General features: G+C 40.7%; 1 non-coding gene across 3 annotated transcripts in view; it reads left to right on the top strand.

Moving 5' to 3' along the window:
• The window catches only part of LOC116153041 (uncharacterized), an 83,522-nt gene that overhangs the window by 1,204 nt on the left and 56,444 nt on the right, over window positions 1–25,874 (top strand). For all 3 annotated transcript variants that reach the window (XR_010380608.1, XR_010380610.1, XR_010380609.1), the window contains exons 3-8: window positions 1,685–1,763; window positions 16,551–16,665; window positions 16,897–17,016; window positions 19,334–19,506; window positions 21,684–21,968; window positions 23,257–23,524. This is a non-coding gene — a transcript (uncharacterized LOC116153041). The remainder of the gene's footprint in view (window positions 1–1,684; window positions 1,764–16,550; window positions 16,666–16,896; window positions 17,017–19,333; window positions 19,507–21,683; window positions 21,969–23,256; window positions 23,525–25,874) is intronic.

The following is a 25,874-nucleotide window of genomic DNA, read 5'->3' as shown; positions in this document are numbered from 1 at the left end:
AACATTTAAAATGCTATACTGTCCAAAGGTTGCCAAAGGTATTTTATGTTGCTTTTTTACAATAGAGGTATGAAGAAGGAAATGAGTCTCCTATATTTATTAAGATTCATTTATAAAGGTATCAGAGAGCTCTTTGAGAACATTTCAAGGTCACCAAATGCTTTCTCAAAATGCCTTTCCTCGGAGAATGCTTATAGGTAAGGAGCTAGAGAGGCTAGAGGAAAAAGGACCTACACAGGGCCTGTCATTACCGGAGGCTCCAAGCTGCCATAATTTTTAGTTCTGATACTAATAATAGCCACCATTTATTGAACTTCTGCTGAGTGTCAGATGCTGTGCAGAGTTCTCTACATGTGTTATCTCATTTTCTTCAGAACATTCTATGACACAGAGCCAGAAGGACAGATGTACAGTGTTACTCGACAAGGAGGGACAAATATCCTTGAAAGTGTACTGAAATAGAGAAAATTATGTTTGTCAGTACTTTCAGGGAGAGTGTTGATTGGGTTGGAAGGAAGAAGCTGATGAGTTGCTCGCAGTGGGAGTGACAGCCCAAGGACTGTAACATGCATTTTAAAGATAGTAGGTCTAATGAACTGCCAGGCCTTTGTTTCACCCTGTGGGGACCCTGCCTTTCCTTTAAATAGAAGTTAAAGAATTATTTAAAGAATATCCTTTCGAAGGAGCACCAAGAATCATTGACTTACTCAAAGTATGCACATGTCCCAATCCAGCCCTGGCTGTAGGTTTCAGTGACTCCAATATACTCACTAGGACACTGAGCCTTGAGAGGGGTCAATACCTTGCTCATGAGACCCGAGCTTCTGGAGTGAGGTACCCTGAACCGGATTCAGGTCTGTCTCATTCCAAAGCCCTTACACCTGGTGATGGTGTTACCGGTCCGGTCTATAGGATGAGAGTAGAAGGTCCGTCAAAAATGACTGCCCAGGTGATAAAAACTAAATGGCTGTAAATTGGATTTTTATAAAAATTTTAAAAGTAATAAATCTGAATGGCAGGGGAAGAGAGGGGAAGAAAAGGGGAAAAAAAATGTATTGACCTTTGGGGGGGATAAATAAAAGCATAGAATAAAAAGTAAATACTACCAATAATTCCACCACCAAGAGATAATACTGCTAATATTTTAGCACATTTTATTCTATATTTTTTATTTTTAAAAGATATAATCATATATACACCCATACACACATGCATATAACTTGCTACTTATGTTCAATTATGTATAGATGTGTATAGATACATGTATTCATACAGACTTAAAAACATTAATATTTTATAGGCTGCTTTTGGAATGGAATGGAAAAATGCATTATGTGTTTAAAAGAAATCATAATTAAAAATTTTTACTGGCTGCAAAACATTCTAACATATGGGTATAATTCGCCTAAAATTTTTTTAATTGGGATATAATTGACATTTATGATGTTTGTTTCAGATATACAAATTAAGAATTCGATATTTGTATACATTGCAAAATGATCACCACAGTAAGTCTGGTTACCACACATAACTACACTTTTTTTCTTGTAATAAGAACTTTTAAGATCTACTCTCCTGGTAACTTTCAAATATGTGATACAGTGTAATTAACTATAGTAAACTTTCTTTTGAGACCTGTTATTTTGACCAGCAAGTATATTTCTGCTTAATCTCCTTCCTATAGCTTAGTGCCCTCTGGAGAGAGCTAAAGATCTCCACTGACGATCTCCAATGAGATGAGGACAAGAAGTCACAAGACCCAGGTCTGTTAATGCTAATTATTTCTAGTTGTAGAACCTTGAATGAGTTACTTAATGTTAGGATTTCATTTTAGTCATCTGAGCAGAGGTTCAAAGTTAGGAATTTGAAAACAGACAGCTAAGTTTCCAGATTCATCTTCTATTAAGTGTTTGACCATAAATGAATTACTTATTCTAAGACCCTGTTTGATCACCTGTAAAGTGAAGCAATTAATGGTATTATACATAAATATGTTGCTTGTTGTTGGACATTTAGCGTAAGTGTCAACCACATAGTATGTACTGAGCATCTCTTAGCTGTTATTGTTGACATTATTCTCTGTACAATGGAGATAAATAGTATCTGCCCCCTGCATTTCCCAAGGACCTGGTGACAATCAATTGAGGTCACTTATACTAAAGTGCCTTGACATCTGTAAATTGCAAGTTTTGACTGTGTACATGGATACAAGGGGTGCCTTCCAGACAAACAGAAAAGCTTTCCAAGGACTTTTTTAGACTTCATCTCACAATCTTTTCTTCATTCACTCCATGCCTAGCTCTGTCGTTCTTCACATAAAGGCTGCAAGGACATACCACTGGGTAGTTATTGCAACCTGTAGATCAACAGCACAGTAATGGGGAGTGTATAGCTCAGCAGTAAAGCATGAAGTCCCAGATTCAATCCCCAGTACCTCCATCAAAATAAATAAACAGATAACTCCCCTCCTCAAGAATTAAAAAAAAAAAACAAAAACCCAGCACAGTAATGAAAGTAGGATGGGGCCCTATGTTTTTCCATTCTAGGAATTCTATCAAAGATAAGTTGGGAATTCAAAATTTGCACCTCTTGGGGAGTGATGGAAATTTTAGCTATCTTGATTGTGGTGGTGGTTTCACTGGTGTAAACATCTATCAGAATTCACCAAAGTATACATCTGAAACATGAAGTACTGTATGGGAATCATACCACAATGAAGGTGTTTAAAAGAAGACGATTGGGCATTCACTCATATCCGTGGAGGGGGAGAATCTGGTTCATCAGGTCTTATGTACCTCATGGAAAATGGGTTATAAAAACACATCCGTCACTCCTGCTTGTGATATAACCTATTCACTGAAGAAGCAGTACTTCCAGGGTGAAGTTATAACAGCAAGTTTAATGTTTTCTCTCACTGTCCTAAGTGAGGGTAATTCTACCCCTGCCACTAGATATAGCTATTGGGGTCACTTATAGGTAGTAGAAAGTAGTGATCTTTATATTAGAATGTCCAAACCAATACATTACTAAATACTTTCGTCTTTATTCAAAGATAAGAATTCTCTCCTCCACCATCTAGAGCTGGTCACTGGCAGGTGTCCAGCCTTTAGGAAAGAGGATGTGGTCAACTTCTCCTTTCCTTGCTCATCTCTGCCCCTACTTAATATCTGCTGGGTTTTTTCCCTTCCAGGATCAAAGGAGTAGGGAAGGGAAGAGGAAAAAGGGTGGGAACAGTTGCTTGGCTGGGACACTTGTAAGGTGACATCACATTTTCCGGGCCTGGCAAAGGTGTCTCCTGGGTGCTTTCATGTGTTCTTGGGCTGCCTGTCTGCTGTCCCTTCAACATGAGCAGGTCTCACTCATTTGGCTACCAGCTTCTGATTCAGACCTGGCTCTCCTGAGGCTGCCTCCAAAATGCCTGCCTCAGTAGGAGTCCCAGTTTACCCTCCACCCACATCCCAGGTGTCTTCCTGAGCAGGACTTAAAGGGGCTGCAGTGTGGTTCTCTCCTGTGTGTCCCACAGCTGGTCCATAGAAACACTCGTCTTTATTTTGCTCCAATAAACTGAGTGCAAAACTGTCTTAACAGCAGCACTTCTCCCTGATGCCAGGGAAACTCACCAGTCCCTCTCTCCTGGTCTTTAGATGTCCAGGGCTGGAGTCAAGTCAGACATCAATCCCCCGTGCTCCCGAGGGTAGGGAACTGTTCTCTGGGTGGCCCGTTGAAGCCCTCTCTTCCTTACCCTTGGTGGTGGGAGTCACAGCACAGCTCTCACCAAGAAAATACTCCTCACGGAATCCTCCCTTAGTTCCTACTTACTAGACACTTTTATTTACTCCTTTGGGTGAGGAGTTTTAGACTCATGAAACTGGTCTTGGGTATTTTGATTGAAAGTCTGCATCTTGGCACCATACTCTGGAATTTCACATCTATTCCATTTTGGTGCTGCAGGTGGAATTTGAAGTTCACGTCTGCCACAGGCTAGTGAAAACTGAATCGAGTCAACTTCCTTTCCCATACCTTCAATATTAATGCCTACTCAACCAAGACAACTGCCTTTTCCAGGCAGTGCTGCCCACCTGGGAGATGTGAGGAATACCACACTCATTAGGAAAGCACATCTCACTGGTCCCCTGGGCTTTCTAAAGAAGAAATATGTAATTTAAAATATCTGATCAGGAAAGCCCCAATTTGTGGGTTATAATAAAAAAAACTTTGTGGTTTTGACTTGAATTTTTGAAGATTTGTCAATTTGGGAAGAATATATTTAGATTAAAATCTTTAAACAATAATAAGCAGGGATAGAAGAGTGGCTAAAATTTTGTTTACAGCAACACAAGTAGTTTTTTGAAAATTGACCCATAATGTTTACATTACTAAATTAGGTATTATTACATTTCTTTGTGAGTTTTAGAAGCAGTGTTCTTTGTTTTTGGTATTTAGATCATTATGGCACCTAAAAGTCCATTACAGAGAATTAGCTATGTAGCTTTAATTGCACAATGGATATATCCATTTTGGGGCACTGGAAGTAAAGCAAACAGTAAAATATTATGAAATCAAGAAAAAGATAGTTTTGGGATTATCTAGTGACTGCCTTCCAATTTCCAGGTGCATAAAGGATTAATGTAAAAGTTTTAATCAGCAGTGTTTATACCCTCTGTAAAGAAGCTTTGTGCAGTTATAGCCCCTTCTTTTACAGATAAAGTGTGTAGTTGAGGGCCATAGTTAAAATGAACCTTTTCCCTTCCAAATTATTCAGAGTCAAAATTTGTGATAGTTACAGAAGCAAGTCCTAAAAGAAGACTCTTTTGCTCCAGAAGTAAAACTGTATTCTAGAGAAACATACTGACTTCTGTATTGAAAACCGATAGTTACTGTGTTAGCTCATTTCACATAAGAACTCCCTGCCTAGAGGGAGGGGGCTGTGAAAGACTTTGAATTCTCCAACTGGCCACCTTCCAGGAAGGGACTATTCCTCTGGAACCAAGAATGGTGAAAATCATTAATATGCAAACCACTCTGCTCCAAACTAGGTGTAAGGACTAGCCAGGTGCAACACGCCACCTGTGCCACAGGAAGGCTGCTTTCCGTGTGAAAGTTCTCTATGCCACTTCCTCAAGGTGAATAGTAAAGTGGCAGACATGAACTTGGATAAATATTTTGGGGTCAGGGAAATGTCACCATATCACTGTATTAGTCTTAGGCCCGTTTTCTAGGGGAATATATCCATCCTGGTGAAATAACAAGCTGCTATTGCTTTTTGATATTGTGTAAGAGAAGCACAGTGTATTATTCAACTCGGAAAATCTCTACCTGTGTTATTATACACATTTTTCACATTAATGGAGGAAATTACCATAAAAACAATTGTGAATGAATTACAGTCTCCCAGCTTTTGTTACAATTTCTTTTTCATCTGTAATCCAATATGGGCTCCTACATATTTCAAAACTAGAGCACTTTACAGAGTGGGTTCCACAGAGAACATAAGCACAGAAAAGAGAACGTGACTAAAAATCTTATTGACTGTATTAAAGCAAGAGCAGGCAGAACTAGAAGGAAATAAAACAGAGAATCGTCATTTAAAGCGAGACATAGATAAAATCTTGACTGGGCAGTAAGCTGATGATGAAATTGAGCTCTTTTGCTTAGATGGCACCATTATTCACATTAAAAATACGGTAGTGCTGCATTACTAAAGAGGATACATTTACTGGCATTTCTGGGCTCAAGGTCCCAGTTGGTGCCAGATGCAGAAAATGACTCAGAAGGCTTAGGAGGAGATCAAGAAGCAAAGACAGGATTCTTTACCCACTGTGACCTGCAGAGCAAGGGCACCACAGGCCTTCCGCCCTCTGTGTTCACACGAGGGAGAGTCTGAATCTGTCAGCTTCCCTCTGCCCGCTGACCCAGGGACCTCACCATGCTAGTGACCACTCTGATCTCAGACTTCCAGCCTCCAGAACTGTAAGACATAAACTTCTGTTGTCAATAAGCTACCCTGTCTCTGATGTTTTGCTGTGGTAGCCCAAATGGACTACGACACATGTGTATAGCTTAGTGTGACCATCCAGATCAAAATAGAGACTATTTCTTTCACCCCAGAGAATTCCCTCCTGTCTTCCAGTCATTACAACTTCCAATCCTGGGGGAATGACTACTCTCACTTTTCTCACTGTAGACTTGTTTTACCTGCTGCTGAATATTACATAAGTGGAACCATATAATATGTGCTACTTTTGCTTGAAATAATGCTTTTGAGATTCATCCAAGTAGCTGTATATACTTCACTTCTTTTTATTGCTGGCTGTATTCCATTGCCTGGATGTATCACAATTTGTTATCCATTCTCCTGCTGATGAATATTTGGATTATTTGCAGTTTAGGTCTATAACAAATCTGCTAAGGACTTTTATATACTCTTCTCTTTTTGGACTTTTCCAATCATTCCTCTTGGTATAAACTAGGAATGTACTTACTGGGTCAATACTGGTAGGTTTATGTTAACTGTATTAGTTTTAAGAAGTGATTGCACCTTTTCATACTCCTGCCAGCAGTGTGTGAGAGTCCCAATTACTCCACATCCTCACCAACACTTGGATGGTCAATCTTTTTCATTTTCACCTTTCTGCTGTATGTGCAGTGGTATTTCATTGTGGTTTTAGTGTGCTTTTTCCTGACGACCAGGGATGAGCTTCTTTTCATCTGCTCATTGATCACTTAGATATCTTCTTTTATGAAGTACTTATTTATGTCTTTTGTCCACATTTTATGTTTTTGTTAAGGCCATGTCCCATTTCCAAAATCTGTATTAGTAATTTATCTACTGCAGCATAAAAAATATTACTGTGAAACTCATCAACTAAAAACAACAAACATTTATTATCTCACACAGTCTCTGAGGGTCTGGAACCTGGGCTCTGGCTCAGGGTTCCAGGAGGCTGAGGGACTGCTGGCCAGGGTTGTAGTCATCTCCAGGCTTGACTAGGGCCAGAGGCTGCACTTCTAGATTCACTCGCATGAGTTTTATTGTGAGTAAATGTATGATTTTTGTTAGGCTGGTGAAATATTGAAAAGCTTAAAGACTCCCTACCACTCTCACTGACCTCTTGGTGCCCAGGATCTTAGTCTGAAAAACTCATCTAAAGGAGTAGATAGTAGGAAAGAGAGACCCAAGGTCCCACGACTAGTTGTGGGAGAGGGGACCAGGTAGGAGTGTTAGCAATCTAAAAATACCCAGGCTCAAAGAAATGGAACTGTTTGAAATGACTCACTTTATTAAGCTCCCGCTGTCTCACTAGCAGCTTTAAAGAATCATGGCAGAGTGTGTCTGGTCCTCCATAAATGGTCATTTGATCCAGTAATTTCACCTGTGGAAATCTGTACCAAAATTAGAATTCACAGTATAGAAAAAGCTACATAAAAAGATTCTCACTGAAGCATTATTTATTAGAAATCTAAATTGTGGAATTGTTAAAGAAAATACATATTCCCTCAAACGAATTCCCTCAGATGAAATCATTAAAAGCAGTCATATGAGTGTTTAAGTTATGCTATTTATAGGAAGTGCTGGGGATATAATATTAAGTGGAAAACTAGATAAAAATTATTACAGTGTGGTGTCATTTATGTTTACATGTAGGAACAGATTGGAAAGGAGACATATACCTGTGTTAGAAATGATAGGGAAATTCCCCCAGCTTCCCAAGTTTTCTGTATGTTTTTATAATTTAAAACATCTAAAATTACAAATTACCGTCCCTACCTTAAATGTTGAATTGAATGAAAGAATAAATATAAATTGCCTTTTTTCTCAATTTATTTGTTTTCCTCGACTTTTTAATTTGAAAAATTTCAAACCTACAGAAAAGTTGTGAGACTAGAACAATAAATGCCTGTATATCCTTTACCTAGATCCACCAACTATTGCCACATTTGTTTTCTCTGTGTATAATACACATATATTTTTTTTAACCACTTGAGAGTAAGTGGCAGGCGTTTTAACACCATGGTCTTAAATATTACCTACCACATGCATCTTTGAAGAACAAGGACGTTCTTCTACATTCTACAGTTATCACACTCAAGAAATTTAACGCGGGTACGATCCTATTATCTAATATAAAGTTTGTATTCAAATTTCCCCAATAGAGAAAAAAATCATTTTTGCCGATTGCTTGTTTGCTTCTGTTTTATCCAAGATTCAAACAAGGATTACACATTGCATTTAGTTGTTATACATCTTCAGTGTCTTTTGACCTCAAACAACCTCTCAACAGTTTTTTTTTTAATTCTTTCATGACTTTGACTTTTTTTAAAGACTTAAGCCAGTTATTTTGCAGAATATCCTTCAATTTAGATGTGTCTGACTCTTTCCTCAAGATTAGAAATGAATTTGTTGGCTAACTCATTAATCTTATTTTGTGTGGAAAGATATTACTCTTTCTCACATCCTGTGAAAATAGGAAACTTTTAATGTGTTTGCTAAAAAGATTAATCTGAGATTTTGTTTGGGTGCAGTATTAGTTGGACTCAGGTATGTGTATCTGAACTTCATCATTTTGTTATCGTTTTGTAACAAAGAACATGTAGCTTAAGAAATCCAAGCACTTGAGATCCACTATAAGTAAACTCTAATTCCTATAGCAGAAAGGAGGGGTCTATCTGCTTTTTAACCACCCACACCTTATCTATGTCGAGGGAATGTTTCCTATTCTTTATTTCCTTGTATTTGTCAAGTTGGTCAGTAAACCAAACATGGGGTCAGTTGGTCATAGATTTAAAGGTACCAGGTTGCAAACATAGAAGATACAATCGTCTTCTTAGCAACTGTTCAGGTGGTAACTGTGTGTGCCTTCAAAATTGTTTTACTAGAACTTTTGAGTCCTGAAAATATCTGATTTCTGAATTAAACAAGCAGAATCTAAGCAGAAGGAAGTCTAAGTCTCGTTTATAACTTGGCCTGTTACAGCTGCCAATAAATCACACCAATTTATATAAATAAGAGCCGTGGCAAAGATGTTGCCTCGATGGTAAGTTCCTCTTACTTGAAACTTACAAAGCTGAGTTGTATTGCTAGAAAAGGCCTACTGAATGCATCCAAGGCATTGCCTTAACCCCAGGGATGACGAAGGTGTTTTGAGCCCGTGCCATCATTCTTACCTCACTTGTTCATGACAGCTATTGCTAATTAATCACAGTGTTCTTTCCTATTAGCCAGGACACTCACTGGCTCAGAAAATTTCCCAACACAGCACTACAGGCAAATTAATAATAATCTGTAGTCCATACATCAAGATGAAATCTTTTTAACACTTAGGAAGAAAAAGAATATTTTTCTAAGTCTCATCTAGTTTTTAGCTTCTCATCTTCACCTGCACATGCATGGCAGGGGCCTAAAACAATGTTTCTTGTGAATGACCTACAGGTAACTGACAAACTCAGTAAAGTCTCATAATCAGAGCGTGCTGACAAGGTGATTTGACATGCGAAGGAAAGGAAAGTGTATTAGGGTTGGCTGTTGGTTAATACACTAATAAGTGTATTAGTTTGGGTGGGCACAATTTGGCCTTAATCCATCTAATAGCTGAACCACAATAATTTATTTCTTGTTCATGAAATAATCCAAGTTGGGTTCCAGGTTGGCAGGGTAGGAGTGTGTGAGCTTCATTCTGTACAGCCATGAGGGGTCCAGGCTGATGGAGCCTCTGCCATCTTAAACTCCGACTTCCCAGATCACGGTGGATATTTACATGCAGCTGGTGTAGGAGAGTACGGAGGAGCGCCATGTGGGCCAAGCCTGAAAGTGGCTCCCAGCCACTCCGCAGTATTCGATTGGCTAGAACACAGCTACACGGCTGTACCTAACTGTAAGCTGGGCTGGGAAATGTAGGTCATGGCAGGGCAAACTCCTCCGATGATGCTCTGCTACAGAAGGGAGCATAAAGGTTGAGCGGTCAGCCAGCCAGCTCTGCCCACAACGAGGGACTTTTCCTTGAAACTCCATGTCTTCTTGTAGGACGGGAATGGTGGTAGCACAGGGTATACCTAGCAGCGTGCCAGGCACAAGATTTGTCTGAGCCCTTTCTTATTCCCGTCTGGTCTGTGACTCAGTCAAATGTGGAGGTGAAATTGATGAGAGTGAAAATTATTAACCCTGCAATGCATTACTGAAACATTTGTGGAATTTTAGTCTCCAGGCTATCTTTAAAGATGCAGTAAGAGTACCGTTTCTATCTAGGATGTAGAAAGCAGACAAGAACATGACCCCCACCCTAGAAATAAGAAAAACTACAGATAAAATACAAAATGATCATTTTCCTTCACCTGTCAGATGACTTGGAGGCCATAGGACAACCAGGTAGCCTGAAATCCGAGGCCCCTCTTGAAATATAGAATGTGAGCCCTGGCTCACCTTTAGCAGAGCATGGGAAGAAGAGATGCCACTTGTCATATGAACCACTAAGAGGAATTCAGCTGAAATATTGAACAAATTGCAGAAGCCTGACTTGGAGCCTTCAGTCCTAGGGCTGGTGTCCGACTGCTGATGATTGAGGCTGGTCCTGATGCTAGAGCAGGCTTGCTGGTGGGCATGGCCAACACCCAGGGAATTTGGGAGCTGATGTCTGCCCACTGGTGGGTGGAGCTGGTTCCTAGTGTCTCTGCTTTCAGGGCCCTGGGAGTCCTGGCCTGTGCACTGGTGTGTGGGGCTGGGTCCTGGGCCTCGGGTGGGTGGGTCCATCTCCAGGGGTGGCTGTGGGTTTAGGACGTCTTAAGGCAGCCTGTCTGCTAGTGGGTGAGCCTCTCTCCCTGCCTAGTTAGTTGCTTGGCTTAAGGAGTCTCAGTACTGGTGCCTATAGGCTGGTGGGCAGCAGTGCTGGTTCCTGAGGCTGCTAAGCTAGAGGGAGGATTCCAAAATGATGCTCACCAGCACCAGCATCCACATGGTAGATCGAGCTCCCCATAATGGCTGCCACCAATGTCTGTGTCCCTAAGGTCTGTTACAGTTGCCTCCTGCCTCTCTGGGGACTCTCCAGGACCAACAGGTGGGTCTGACCCAGTCTCCTTTCAAAGTACTGCTTCTGCCCTGGGTCCTGGAGCATGTGAGAGTTTGTGTTCATCCTTTAAGAGCGGAGTCTCTATTTTCCACACCCCTTTGGGTTTCCCGAAAGTAAGCCCCACTGGCCTTCAAATCCAAACTTTCTTGTCTTCCCAGTGCAGGACCCCTGGCTGGGGAGCCCAATGTGGGGCTCAGTCCCCTAGCTCTTTGGGGAGGACCTCTGCAGTTGTAATTATTCTCTGTTTCTGTGTTGTCCACCTTGGGGTGTGGGTCTTAACTATACCACAAACTCTGTCCCTCCTATCCGTCTCATTGTGGTCCCTTCTTTCTATCTTTGGTGGTAGAAGATCTTTTCTGGTTGGTTCCAGCCTTTTTCGTCAATAGTTGTTCTGTAAATAGTTGTAATTTTGGTGTGCCCATGAGAGGAGGTGAGCTTAGGTTAGGGTCTTTCTACTCTGCCATCTTGGGAACTCTCCAAAGTCTTATTTCCGGCAGAATTCCACCTTCTTATTAATGTGTAACATTACACATCCATCAGTCTACATTTCCTAAATCTCAAGGGCCGGTTGTCTATTTTGTTCATTTTGCTACTGGATTGAATTTTTCCAAAAAAATGTTACAAACACCTTATAAATTGTGGCAATTTAAAAAATAGAAGCAAAAAAATCATTAAAATATAATGAAATGTTCTCTCATGACTTAAAAATCATTAATCACAATTATGATACTCTAGAGTATAATATACATATTTATTAAATACTTTAGAAAAATAGCATGAGAGTTTATTTATTTCATCTCTAGATGGCTAAAAGAATGCTCATTTAACAACTGAACTCCAGCCCCTCAAGGATTCTTAAATAAATACATTTTTAAGATGACTATGACCTTGTCTGAATTTTCCCATTACATTATGGTTTTTATTATCTTACTTGGGCAGCCAGTTCACATGTAACAACTTTTTTTTTCCTTATGGAAATAAACTTTCACTCCAAGATGCGAAGGTATTAAAAGCCCTGAACAGTCTTCCGACAGGATTTGTTTGCCTGCCCTGCTGGTTCAGTATGTGTCAGAAAGGGTGCAGTTCCCCGAGGAAGGCCGTTGTCACGTAACAATTCAAGGTTGTGTGAAGGTCTTGCGCAGAGCAGCCTGGTGAGCTTCCTAGCCTGGCTTTGTGTCTCTGGGCTTTCTAAAAAGTTCAAACTTAAAACACATTGTGTATTTCAGAGGCGTCCCCTGTGGTCTTCAGACTAGGGCTGGTGTGGGAATTGTGGGAGTTGAGCATGTTTAGACAGTTTTAAGGGGATTGATTTCTAGGTCCTCAAGTTCTGTATTCCTCCTGCTTACATCTGATCTGCCTGAGAGTGCCTGCTTGAGCGAGGCACTGTGCCCAGTCTTTCCCGGCTCCTCGTTCCAGTCACCATTACCCTACTTCACAAAATAAGGCAAACTTCTCACCCATCTGGAATCCTGCCATGGGGCCTGATTCCCGGGTGTAAATGTCAACAGGGACGTTTCCAGGGTCAAAACACTGGCTTGAGTCTCAGCTGCAGGATTTCAAGAAAGAATAGATAAAATTCCCACAATTATCTGCTGATCAGTGTGACATTTCCAAGAATCCAGAACATATTTTGGAAGTGAGGTAATGGTTTTATATCTTCTTGTATTTTTATCCAGACTCATAAGAGAAAATTTGCGATCAGCTATTTCGTAAACATAATTAGACTCTATATTCGTGTTTTACTTGGATGCATTTCCTGCTTATTCTTCTTGCTCAGCCACTTTCTACCAGTTTATTCTATCCTGTGATGTACTTATTAGATGTATATTAGCTTAACAAGAATATGTGTGGATTCTACTGTAAACAGTCATTAATACAATTTTTACGAATTCTACATGTAAAAGTAGCCAATAATCAGTTTTTGCTGTCAGTTTCCACAAAATCCAGTCATCGTCTAGCAATAAGTAATATATACCTATTGGCATATGGACTAATTAAAAGGGAAAAAGGCTCCATCCATCTCATTAAGAGATGCAGTTCCAGTAACATTTTACTTATTATGTTCAAGAATTATCAAATTTAATAATGTGTATATGTTGGTATGTTTAATTGTGTACTAATAATGGTGATGAAAAATTAATCCAGAAGAAAATTTAAACACTCGGATTTACCAATGCAGGAAACACACATTTTAAATTTCAACATATACATAATTTTTGCTGCAGAAGAATATGAGAGGGATGATTAATTTTTAAATTAATTTTAAATTTTAAATTAACAGTTAAATTTTAAATTTAAAAAATCTGTGGGTAAAGTAAAATAGAAATATAAGTTCAAGGAGAAACAGGTAATGTAAACTTTCCTAATGTTAAAAAAGAGACTGTTCGTATTTTTTATTGAGAGATAATTGACATATAATATTATATTAGGTTTAGGTGTACAACAATGATTTGATATTCATATATATTGTGAAATGATCACAACAATAAGTCTGGTTAACATCACCATACATAGTTACAATTTTTTTTCTTTTGTTGAGAACTTTTAAGATCTATTAACAACTTTCAAAAATGCAGCACGGTATTATTAAATATAGTCACCATGATGTACGTTATATCCGCATAACTTATTTCATAACTGGAAATTTACTTTTGGATCAGCTTCAACCATTCCATCCACCCCACCCCACCCCCACCTCTGACAACCACCGCTCTGTTGTCTGTAACTGAGTTCAGGTTTTTTTAGATTTCACATATAAGTGAGATTATACAGTATCTGTCTTTCTCTCTGACTAATCTCACTTAGCATAATGCCCTCAAGGTCCATCCATGTTGTCATAAATGGCACGTTCATGTTTTTAAAAGCAATGATAGTGCATGTAAAATTACTCTGGTATTTGGATTAGATTGTATACATTAAAAAGAGTGGTCAGGTCTCAGGGCAGGCCATCCCAAAATATGCCACAATGGCATGTTGATTATTTTGAATTAATGTTTGAGAAACAGCCAGTGCAGGAACACTCTGACCCGCCACCTCTCTGTCTCCCTGAGAGCAGGAAATAAATCTCCCGTGTGACAGGTGCACTCCCTGCGTGTGGAGGTAGAGGGACAGCCTCATCACCAGGGCCAGGGGACTCAGGGCCGCAGAGCCTGTACAAACAAACCTTGTTGCTTCTCTGCTAATTTACTACCCAAGTCCCAAACTCTGCTTGGATTTTTCGCTAATTAAGCACCCAGGCCCCAGTTCCTTTGTTCTGTCAATTCCTCACAATTTATTGTTTCTTTCTCTAAAAAGCATAAAAGCTGCCTGCTTTAGCTACTTCTTATGTCATGTTTCTAAAGACCTCTGTATGTATGAATTAAGTTTTTTTTTTCCTGTTAATCTGTCTTGTGTCAATTTAGTTATTAAAACAGCCAAGAAAACTCAAGAGGGCTAGGAGGGAAATCTCCCCCTCCCCAACTGAGTGATTTAGTAGGTTTTGTTAAGTGTCAGTATTATAAGATGACTGCATCTTTTGTTACTATTGAAATTTATGAGGAAAAATTTCAGATGGTAACAAAAATGTGTGAGAAGGTATATTATTTTTCAAAACTATTTTAGGTAATATATAACAAAAAAATCACTACTCTAATGAAGTAAAATAAATCAATGGCTCTAGTGTTCTTCCCCAGATCTATTGTAAAAATTAAGCATTTCTCCATTTGTCTTTGTTTCTGTCAGTGTAAAATGGGAATAATAATAACTTTCCTTATGGTCAGCAATGTCTGCAGAATTCTTGCAAGAAAATCCCCTGTGTAATAGGAAGCCACATTGTATGTTAATTTACAAGCAAACTACTGACAGGTTGGAAATAAAAACATTCACTACCTTGTTCTTATATTTTTAGGAGTTACTGCTGAAGAATCTGAAACTAAATGACCATCCACTGTCCAAGAGTTCTAACAAAAAAGATAATTCAGAGTCTCAGAGATTTAAGACAACAACTTCTAACTTCTTTTAAATCTATTCCCTTTATTGTCTTAACGTGACTATATTTTACATAAATAAACACATATATTCTTTGGAAAGCAACAGAAATATGAGATAAGCAGATGAAAGAATTTTAAAAGTTCATCTTCCTAAATTTTCTGTAATCTTCTCCTCCTTTTGACAAAAGCAAAGAGAGCTCTTAAGAGTCTTCTGTAAGTTTATAGATAATACAGTTTGCCCACACAGTTCTTATTCTCATTATTGAGTGATACTAACCTTGGTTTCTTCACTAAAGAAAAGAAACATTTTATTCACACATTTAATGAAAAATGTATTCATTTATTCCGGTAGGTTTAGCCTGTGCCAAATCACTGGACAGAGAAGCTGTATTGCTGTATACGGGAATGCGAACTGTGGGGGTGGGCTTGGGTGTGAAAGACGAGATTAATGCAGTATCTTGGGACTCAAACAGTCTGGAAGCAGATCTGAAAGTTCTTGGAAGAAACTGAAAGGCTATATAGTTTTCCATTTCAGTCACAAGAGACATCTTTAAGTAGCTATTAATACTAAATAGTTCTGGGAGTAATCGTCCAGGCAGTGAGGACAGTTGCAGAAACTGAACAAGAGAAGAAAATGTCAAGTGAAATTTGGCATAATCAAAAGCCCAGTCTAGGCTCACACTTGTAACATAGCAAAAAAGCTTTAGTTATGCAGTAAAAGGCAAGCAGTAAAAGCAAAAACGTCAGTTACGCCGGCATTAGCCCACAGTTGGACTGAGTAACTTCCAACATCTCTTCCAACCATAGGCTTGCAGCAGAAGGTTACACTTGAGCACAGAATTAAATTAAGAAATTTAGTTATGTGACTGGTGATTGTTTATTGGCATCAGAGTCTTCTCCATGTGTGGGTAAAACAACTAATCCAACTGTGAATTGAAATATCCTTCGTACTTCTGATGGGAATGTTTTGCATCCCTCACGGGCGGCAGTGAAAGGGAGGGCAGGACAGAAGGAAAGGCTGGGAACTACCCAGGTGTAGCTTGATGGTCTTTGGGCAGTTTCACGATCTTTGGCACCTCCAGCAGAGGGCAGGCAGGTATAGGGAAAAGAGAGGAAACGTGCCTTTCTCAGCATCATTTACAGGCTGTCCTCACCTTGCACTGGAGTGTGGGACCTTAAAAATCTGTGTGAGCTGAAACTGTGCAAAGCAATCCTCACAACAGATGAGTTGATATTCATAATATGATTGTTCCATGACCTTTAAAATATACGACATTTAAACTCTCTCACTGTCAGTTATAAATGTATGGGGAAATGAAGTAACAGTAAAGGTATTTAGTACATTATAATGTAAAACATTAGATACATTGAGAGCTTTATTTCAATGTAAAAAAATTTATCAAGAGTACAATGCTTACCTTCTCCTTGTAGAACTTACAATAGGAAACAAACATCTTTTCTCTGCCTTGGCTCATTTCTGAATTTGGATCAGCCTCCGTTATGTTATTCTTTGCACTTTCAGGGTCAGCATCTTCAGTGTTAGGATCACCAAGAGATCCTTTAACAACAGCTCTTTGAGATTCCTGTGCTCTGGAAGGACACACCGCACACTACTTCAGCAACTAGCCTAGCTTCAGGTATCAAACCAATTACCCCAAATATGCATGGGTTTACAGATCTCCATCAGTCCCTGCCCAGATGCCACCTGGTAACTCCCACGTGAACCACCCCACAACTAACTCCTCTGCGTAGACAGCCCAAGTACTCAAGCCCTCAGGGAGCTCATGTGACTGGATTCATCTGGGCAGTTGCTGCCTGCCTGTCAAGTTTCTACTGAACTCGGCTTTTTTTTTTTTTAATCAAAATAGATTATACATTTTCTATCAAGACAATTTTTTGTGGGGACTTTGATGCACAAATATGAATAGAAATGTCAGAAGAAATAGCTGGCCAAGCAGAAAGTGCCTATGGAGAGCAGAAGTTGAGGGGTAAGTTGGAGTTGGGGTTGGAACAAGCAGGTGACTTTTTAACTATACATATCTATTTCTTTGTTAAGACTAAGAATTAAATTTAACGAGAAAAGAAAAGCACGCCTTTATTTTCTCTAAAATAGGGTGACAATATTCGGTCAAACTTGGTCAGTATTTGTGAAGCATCTGTTATATGCCAAGTGTTGTGCTGAGCACCAGGAAAACACATCCGAAAAGAATGGAGTCCTGCCTGGAAACAGGCCACAGTCACCTGAATCCTTCCCACAGAATCTGAGTGGTCTCGTGGAATGAAATCTAATGTACTGCTTCTAAATTTTACAGTCAGAGTATTAAAAAAAATTCAGGCCAGATCTATATTCAAAATCAAACGTCTTAGGGAAAAACGTGAAATAGTCAGTTGACTACGCAGGAACGGAGGGATGTGTTCTAAGCCCAAACTTATTTATAGCTCGGATTACTGAGAAGTTCTAGTTTTACTCAGCTGAGTCTCCTGATAATTTCTCTCTTGATGATGAGTAAGTTTCCCATGCCAGTCTTAAGTTCTTGCCGTGCTCATATCCTGCTAATTTTTATTCTCTCATAGAAAATGGCACATTTCTTGCCATAAAAAATGCTCAGCTGAATGTCTGGCCACCCATTGCAGAAATCAGGAACTCCTGTTATTATGACTACATACTATAATTATTTAATATTTGAATACCAATGAATTATGGGAACATGAGACATATACTAATGTGGAATGGCTTTTGAAATATTTTCAACGTTCCCAGAATATTAAAATACTCATTTCTCACATAAAAGACAAAAATCTCTCGGGGAGGTTTTGTCAAGGCTTTCTCTTCAAATCTCACCCCAACTTGCATCTCTGTGTAGCACCAGCTTGTCTTGTTGCAGCCATTCTCACGTGGTCACAATTAGAACCACCTGGGAGCCTCTAAAAACCCAGCACCCAGACCCACCCCTGTGAGATTCTGATTTACTTGGTCATGGGAGGAGCTTGGCCACGTGCGTTTGTGTCATATGTCAACAGGTGGTTCTAATTTGCCATCACTGAGACCCAGCGCCTAAACAGTGCTTCTCAAAATGTAGTCCCTGGACCAGCAGCAGCAGCAGCAGCATCCAGGAACTTGTTACCAGTGCAGACCCTCGGGCCCACTCCACTCCAATGAATCCAAAATTCTGGGGGTGGAACCCAGTAATCTGCATTTTAACAAGCCCTCCAGGTGACTGTGATACACGATAAAATTCAAACCAGCAGACTCAAAAGAATATAAAAACAGGAATTGCCAGGAGAATGGAGTTAAAGAATGAGGAGACAGCCAGGTGGGCTCTTGTCCTGGAGTGTAGGAAGCTCTGTCACGTGGGTGCAAGAGCAAACCTTGCTGATGAAGATGCTTTTTTATAAGAAGGCTACCCAGCATTGATCATAGCTTGAAGTAAGTCACATTAGGAAACTAGCCTGAACCTACTTTTTTTTTTTTTTTTTTTTTTTGCATGAGATGAGGGAGATTCTTGGGAGGGAAAAAAGGAAGGAGCAAGAAAATGATCAGAAGTCTGGTGAGCATGAAAATTAGGAGCTCTACATATTCAATATCTTGTAGTAGCCTAAAATGAAAGAAAAAAAAGACTATGAAAAGGAATATATGTATATATGTGGATGACCGAAGCATTACACTGTACATCAGAAATTGACACAACATTGTAAAGTGACTATACTTCAATTTTTTTTAAATGTCAAAAAAAAAAAAGAAAATTAGGAGCTGTAAATATTTAGTGGAACAAAATTAGGCCACATCCATGCATACCTGCATGTGGATACACACAACAGAACACAAAATTAATTGACTCATTTTAGGAAAACTTCATGCAGCTCTCTAGGGGAGACCTTGGTGACTTTTTTCTCTACTCTAAAAATTACGCAGTAGACTGGAAGTCTTTTGAGGCAAAGATAGGGTCATTCATCTCATACCTGGGTTGTACTTGCAGAATGAACAAATGCTGAGATTCTGATCATTTTATTATAGGAATTCCAGCTTTCCAGTGAGGCGTTCTGATAGTTGCCATGGTAAGTCCTTTTGGACAGTATTTTGAGTTCTCCTCATTAGTGAGGAGCACATCATGAGGTTCCATTGTGCAGTTTTTGCTAAAACAATAACTGTGGCAACATGCAATATGAATGATACAGGCAATATGACTCCTGCAGAGTGGAGCCAGTACCTTGAAAATTGGAAAGTCTCTTCCATCATGTGGTCTCAAGACAAGGATTACACATATTTATTGGAAGATTAAGGTCACTCTAATTTTTTTTAAGTAGATCTCCAATCTTAAGGAGAACCTAATTTCACTATTGGGATCAAGTAACATCTCCATCACAGAAGACTGTGTTAGCAGAGACATTTGGAGTTGAGTTTGGAATCTGGAGCATCAAGTGCTCAGCACTGTCTACAGATAAGGAGGACAGTTGCTCAATCCATCATGATTAATATGGTAAGTGCTGTACTTGGTGTAAAGAAATATTCCTCTTGAAATGTCAGAGGCTCATTCAAGCTGGATATTTGCAGGAGAGAATAGGGGCAGGAATCTACCTGGAATTGTTGCCAGCACATTTAAAACTAAATGCAGCATTTAATCCTGTCATGTTCCTCTGGGACTGGACAAATACGGCCCCACCCAGGCCTGGGGAACTGGCACAGAACTGTTTGTTGCCTTGATGATTTTGACCCAGTGGGTTTTCCTAGCTGGGGCTGGCAAATGAGAGAACTAGATTTCCTTAAGGCAGAAAACGAGTAGCATTTAACACAAGGAAGCCCTCTCTATTCAGGGTAATGTCGTTGCCAGGATGTGTTGGGAAATATGCTCTTAAACGTCTTCTGGAACAAGTTTGCCAAGTTTACAAGGATAGGACATGTGAATTTATATAAATAAATAAGTGCTTTCAATAAAAAAACTTTAAAAATACTAATGGAGTAGAAGTATAGGAATAAATTAGGATATATTATATAACATGAATTTCCCGTTGGTTGGTACATGTCACGACTCTTTTCCTTTGCTTTATACATTATTTATATTTGAAGGTGTGTAATACTCTAGAAAAGTTTCATATATACAGGGATATTTAAATGTCATCAATATAGCATCCTGTGGGAATTGAGAAAATCCATGAGACTCCTTGTGAAAGATGTTGACTGGAAGAACTTTAGCAATATGAAAGATAGGATGGTGACTTCTCTTCTTCCCTGCTGGCCCTGAACACAAAGAGCTCAAAGTTCATCGGCGGCGACCATAGCTCGTAGTTGAGCGGGAGCCTTGCCAGGTCACCTTGCACATTCACCTCCTTTGGGGACTAGGACGTCTGACCCTGCAGAGCCCAGGTTGGTGGGGTATAAAGCACATAGCCCCACAGTGAGTCATTAAGAACGACAGATCATGGGGCTACTTTTGCTTCCACTCTTGGTTCCCAGACATATTTTCCCTTTTGAGAACACAGTGCCATGTAAAGTTGTCTGATTTAAGTCCCATTTTACAGATTGTTGTCTTGGACCACTCTTGGTACCACCTGTATTAGTTTGGGTTCTCTAAGAAGCAGATGCTAAGATAGGATTAGGTATGCCAAAGACTTGTTGGGAGTAGTGCCAGTGAAGGACAAAGGAGGAGAGAGCAGAGGGGGCAGAGAGAACCTTCAGACTGTGATCGTGATGTGGGTCTGACACCTGAGAAAGGAAGGAGGCTTGTGCGGAGGAGCCTTGCCCTGAGCGCACCACTCCAGGACCCCCACCTGGCCACTCACTGGCTGAGTGCAGCCTGACGAAAGTGTGGCCTCTGTGTGAACAGCACGTAGAGTCCACAGCTGTGTCAGCTGGAGGCTGCCAGTCAGCTCTGCACCCAGCAGGAGGTGCTGTTAAAGGAAGGTCTGAATGGTGCGCCTACGTGGGTGCCACAGGTGATGGGATGTGTTTCCAGGGTCAGGATTCCTGTCGACACCCTCTGAGAGACTTGTGTAGAGAACAGAATCCTTTTCTAGTGACATTTTGGCCAGTGTGGACTCTGCTTCTTTAAATGCAGTAGCGCCTGGGTATTCTGCAGCCTGCAAGGCTTCAATAGTTAAATTTAAATATCTAGCACCTGACAGCTCTGGGAATACTGTAGAGACCCAATAAATTTTGCTTGAGTTGAATTTCTCAGGGGCATAGATTTAATATTGAAAGGACTGGAACCGTGAATGCTAAGAGGAGAAATATGATTTCGTAGTCATTGGAGACTGATTTTTTGAGCAGCAGTATGACACTGCCTGTTCAGCATCAGATAAACGGGTGTGCAGTTCTGTAGGTTCTTGTATAGAAATAAAAAAATCACCCATAATAATTACAACCCCAAAGTGCTGATTTATCATGAACAACAAATATGTATTGGGTGTATTGGGTTTATTGGGTCAAGTTCTGTGCCAAGTGCTGATTTGGCTCGTTCACAGTGATCAGATGTGTCCTGCAATGCTAAACACTTACGTGCAATTAATGTGGTATCTTTACTGTCTGAATTAGCAACATTCCAGTAAGGGAAATATTATTCTCACTTTACTGACAAAGAAACTAAGGCTTAGGATGTTTAAGCAGCTTTCCCAAAGTGAGACTGTGTCTTTGTCTTCATTCGTTCGTTCATTCATTCAGGAACAGTTTCTTGGGGCACAGGCGGCAGCAGTCAGACCGTGCAGAGCCCTGAAGGTCAGCCTCAGGATTTCCACCCAGGAGGAAGGCAAGCAGGAAAGTGATGTGAAAAGGTTTCCGTTTTAAAAGCTCACCACTGCCTCTAGTGTGGTCTAGGAACAGAGGAGACCCTCTTGAGGACTGTTTTGAAGAGGAGGCCATTGGAGTGCTTTAGGTGAAAGAAGATGGTGGTAGTAAACAGAGGGGGATTTCAGAGAGATTTAGGAGGCCAAAAATCTTCAGCAACTGGTGAGTGGCTGGACATGGGGAGAGGGAGAGGGAAGTAGAACAAATAACTAACAAGCAACTGAGTCCATAATGGTGCCACCTGCTGAGATCAAGGGCGCGGGTGACGACTAGGTCTGGAGTGGAAGATGGCACTCAGTCCACCTCTTAACCCCAGGCTGAGGAAAGTGGCTGGGGAATCAATCCCAAGGCCACTGAGACGACTGATCAATCTCCAGCTTAGTTTACTGTCTCAGAAATACCTACAAATTTTTCATCTTCTCCCCAAAATACACCCTTCTCCCTGCCATCAGTTCTCTCGTCAAACATAGAACTAATTGATTATCACTGTTGTTCAAAAAAAATTTTTATCTCCCTCCTCCCCTTCTGTTTCGAGGAATAGAATTCAAATGTTTCCCAACCCACCAGCACTCCGTCCAGGGCAGTGTATGTCCTGTAAGCCCTCTCCTGCCCTCTGGTGAGCCCTGGGCTGCACTCGTCGTAACCTCACTAGTTGGCGCCTCTCTCCTGCACCTGAGAGTCGTTTGTGGGCCCTGATCTTTAGCGTGCAGCTCTGCACTTGTAAGCATAGCAGGCCAGACTTTCCAGCACACCACACTCCCCTGCTTTTCTCTCTTTCTCACTGGTTGCTCCTACTCAGCCACTTCTAACGATTTCTCCCCATTTTCCCAACTTCCTAAACCTCACATTCAAGCTGAAGTGCCCCAGAGCTGAGTCCCTTGGCCTGTTCTGTAACTAAACTCACTCCCACCTGATTTCATCCAATTCCATGATTTGACTACAGTCTATACACTGATGACTCCAAATTAATATCCTTGGCCAGACATCTTCCCTGAGCCTCTAACTTACGTATCGACATTTCTATTAAACATCTTCACTCAGAGACTATTTAATAAACACCTCAGATTTACACATGTGCAGCTCCGTTCCAATTCACTCCTTAAAATTGGTTCCATCTGCCGTCTTCCCAGCCTTACATGTATCAGCCCCAAAACCATGAAGTCAAACTTGCTTCCCCTTTTTCTCTTAAACCCCACATCCAAGCTGTCACAAAATTCTCTGGGCTCTACCTTCAAAATATATTTATGATTCCATCCACCCCTACCACGTTGTTCCAAGCCACCACGGTCTCTTACCTAGGCTAGTCTGATAGCTGCCTAACAGACCTCCCTGTTTTTGTCCTTGACCTTTGTCTTTGTTAGGATTGGCTAGTTTGCTGTAACAAATGTACCCACCCCCTCAATTCAACAGCTTAAAGAACAAAAAGTTTCTTTCTTTTTCTGTGTAACAGTCAAGGGCTGGGTCCAGATCTTGAAAGCAGCTCTCTACCACCCAGCCGTTCAGTTCTCAGGCTGACGGCCGCCCCGCTGTCTCTGAGATGTACCACCACACTGCATGCTAAGAGGGGCAGCAACTAGGGTCCCTGGCTGGCCAGCGGCTTGCAGCGACAACTCTATACTGCGGCAGAAGGAGAATGGGTTTGGGTCACCTGCTGGTCATCTCCGCCATACTCCCTAGTGGCCATTCTCAACACAACCGGACTTTCAAACAAAAATCGGGTAAGTCATTCCTCTGCTCACAGTCTTCCAGGAGCTCCCCAGTCCTTCTACAGTAAAAGTTCTTGCAGTGGCTTCCAATGCTCCTGTGCCATCTGAGCCCCATTACCTCTAATCTCATCTCCTCCTCTGCGCCCCCTCCCCCACCCCACTCTCTCCGTCTGAACCACAGTGGCCTTGCTGTTCCTCCAACATGCCGGCCAGGCACCCACCCCAGGGCATCCACGTGGCTGGATTCTCTTCATCCAGATGCCTTCACAACTCACTCTTTCACCACCTTTGCTCAATGCCATCTTTCAATGAGGTCTACAGTACTTCCCCACTTCAAATTGTGACTACCCCCAGCCTACACGCTTACACTCCATACACATTACCTTGATTTCTCTTTCGATCACTTATCACCTTCAAATATTCTATATAATTTACTTATTTGATGTTCATTGTCTATTTTGCTCAACTGAGATAGAATCTCTCTTTTATTTACTGTTGTTCTCCCAGTCCTTAGGATAATGCCGGGCCCCATCACAGGTGTTCAACAAATAGCCATTGAGTAAATGACAGCAGCTGAGAGCAGGGTCCAGGACGTGGTGCTGACTCAGATTCATCCCTCACGGTTAGGAAGTTAGGAGCTACTGCCCCCCAGGTGTGTGCCAGGTATCACAGAGGGAATCAGGAAAAGCAACCTCAATAGACTTGTATGATTCTATTTCCATTATAACAACAGAAAAATCAAAACTGATCAATAAAATAAAACCCCATAATGTACATTCTGAAAAGGTAGTACATTTCATAATGTACATAATGTACATGAAGTGTCATCTTCATTGGAATTGGGGCACATTACATAATAAATAAGGCCATTGTTCCTGGTTCAGAGCATTACCCAACTTTCTTTTGACTCTTTTCCCCTGGGGCCCCCACCTCCTTCCCCAATAAATTAAATACGGTAGCTAATCTAAATGACTGTGATGGAATTCTTACCAGAGAGAGGGAAAAACTCTCCCGGCTATTAACAGTCTGAAACAATAGAGCTCACAATATCCAGGGAGCATATACGAGCTCAGAAATAAGCCAGACTCACTAAGCCTGTTGCCAGGAGAAAGATCTATACTGTTTCTTGCCGGAATTTATATTTCCCCCGAGTTATTTCACAGTTTAGGCAATGAGATAACAGTCACTGAAAAGGAAGAGAAGTGTCAGTGCCTGAAGTTAATCCCAGGTTTTTCCTTTGTATAATTGGCCTGGGCCCTCTGTAGTTGCTGCTAGACCTGCCTTAAGCCCTCCTAAGCTGGGAGAAATATCTGCAGGCTGTCGCAGTACTGACTGTCTTGTTCCCTCTGGCTAGAGAGCTTTGACTGTTGCCAAATTCACAAATTTATTGTCTGAGTCTAGACCTCAGTGAGCCCATGTTGTTTCCAGATACAGTGGCTCCTGTAGATACAAAGTTTAAAAAATTAGCATAATAATTTATTCAGCAAACATTGATGGAGCATCCAGTTTGTGCTAAGCACTGCAGAGGGCGTTCAGTGATGAATAAAATAGAAGGGTCCTTCCCCAAAGCTTGCAATTTAGTGAGATGGTGACAAGGAAACACACAATTACATATGAGTGATGAAGGCTGTGGCTGAGGATGCTGTGGGAGAAGCACTTGGCCTGAATTTGGTGGGTTGGGGTAGAGATGGGGGGGTCAAGGAAATCTTCGCAAAATAACTCTACTAAGAAGAATGGACCTGATATAAATGCTTTCTTGAGCACTGAGGAGAAAAATATGGTCTCAGATTAAGGAGAGTGCCTTTTGGTATGTTTTGTGTGTGTTTGGCAGAGAATTCTCCTTTTAAAAAATTAGTAAGATCAGGTTAGATACTCTAATTTCAACCTGGTTTCCAATAGATATATCTGTTACTGCCCTCTTTTCTATCTTGTTTCGTTTGTCTCCAGTCCCATTTTTTTCCTCTCTCTACTTTTCCCCCATAATAGTTTCAATTCACAGGACAAATATGTTCAGAAACAGTGAGCTGCAATTTGATGACCTATCGGTCCTATTTCTGCTGCGGATACTCTGATCTAGTTGTTCATCCTCTGGTGGTCGTCACTGCACCAAGCCCTCCTGGGAAATACAGGACACTAGGTTATGCAAGTACTTCCAGTCCTCACTTTCTACAGCATTTCATCTTGTCCTTCAAATGACAGGAAAGAAAAGACTCTTGGGATTTGAAAATTTGGGGATGTTACAAACTAACAGGCATCAATGCTGCAGTAAAAAAAACAAAAAACAAACCAAAAAACCCTTCATCCATGAAGGCACACAGCGTAACCTGTGATTTCTGAAAATTTAATTGTTTGTTAATTTTCA

This window comes from Camelus dromedarius, chromosome 4 (assembly GCF_036321535.1).
Source record: "Camelus dromedarius isolate mCamDro1 chromosome 4, mCamDro1.pat, whole genome shotgun sequence".
Taxonomy (NCBI): Eukaryota; Metazoa; Chordata; class Mammalia; order Artiodactyla; family Camelidae; genus Camelus; species Camelus dromedarius.
The sequence above is the reverse complement of the archived record's forward strand: the minus strand, read 5'-3'. Positions and strand labels throughout refer to the sequence as shown.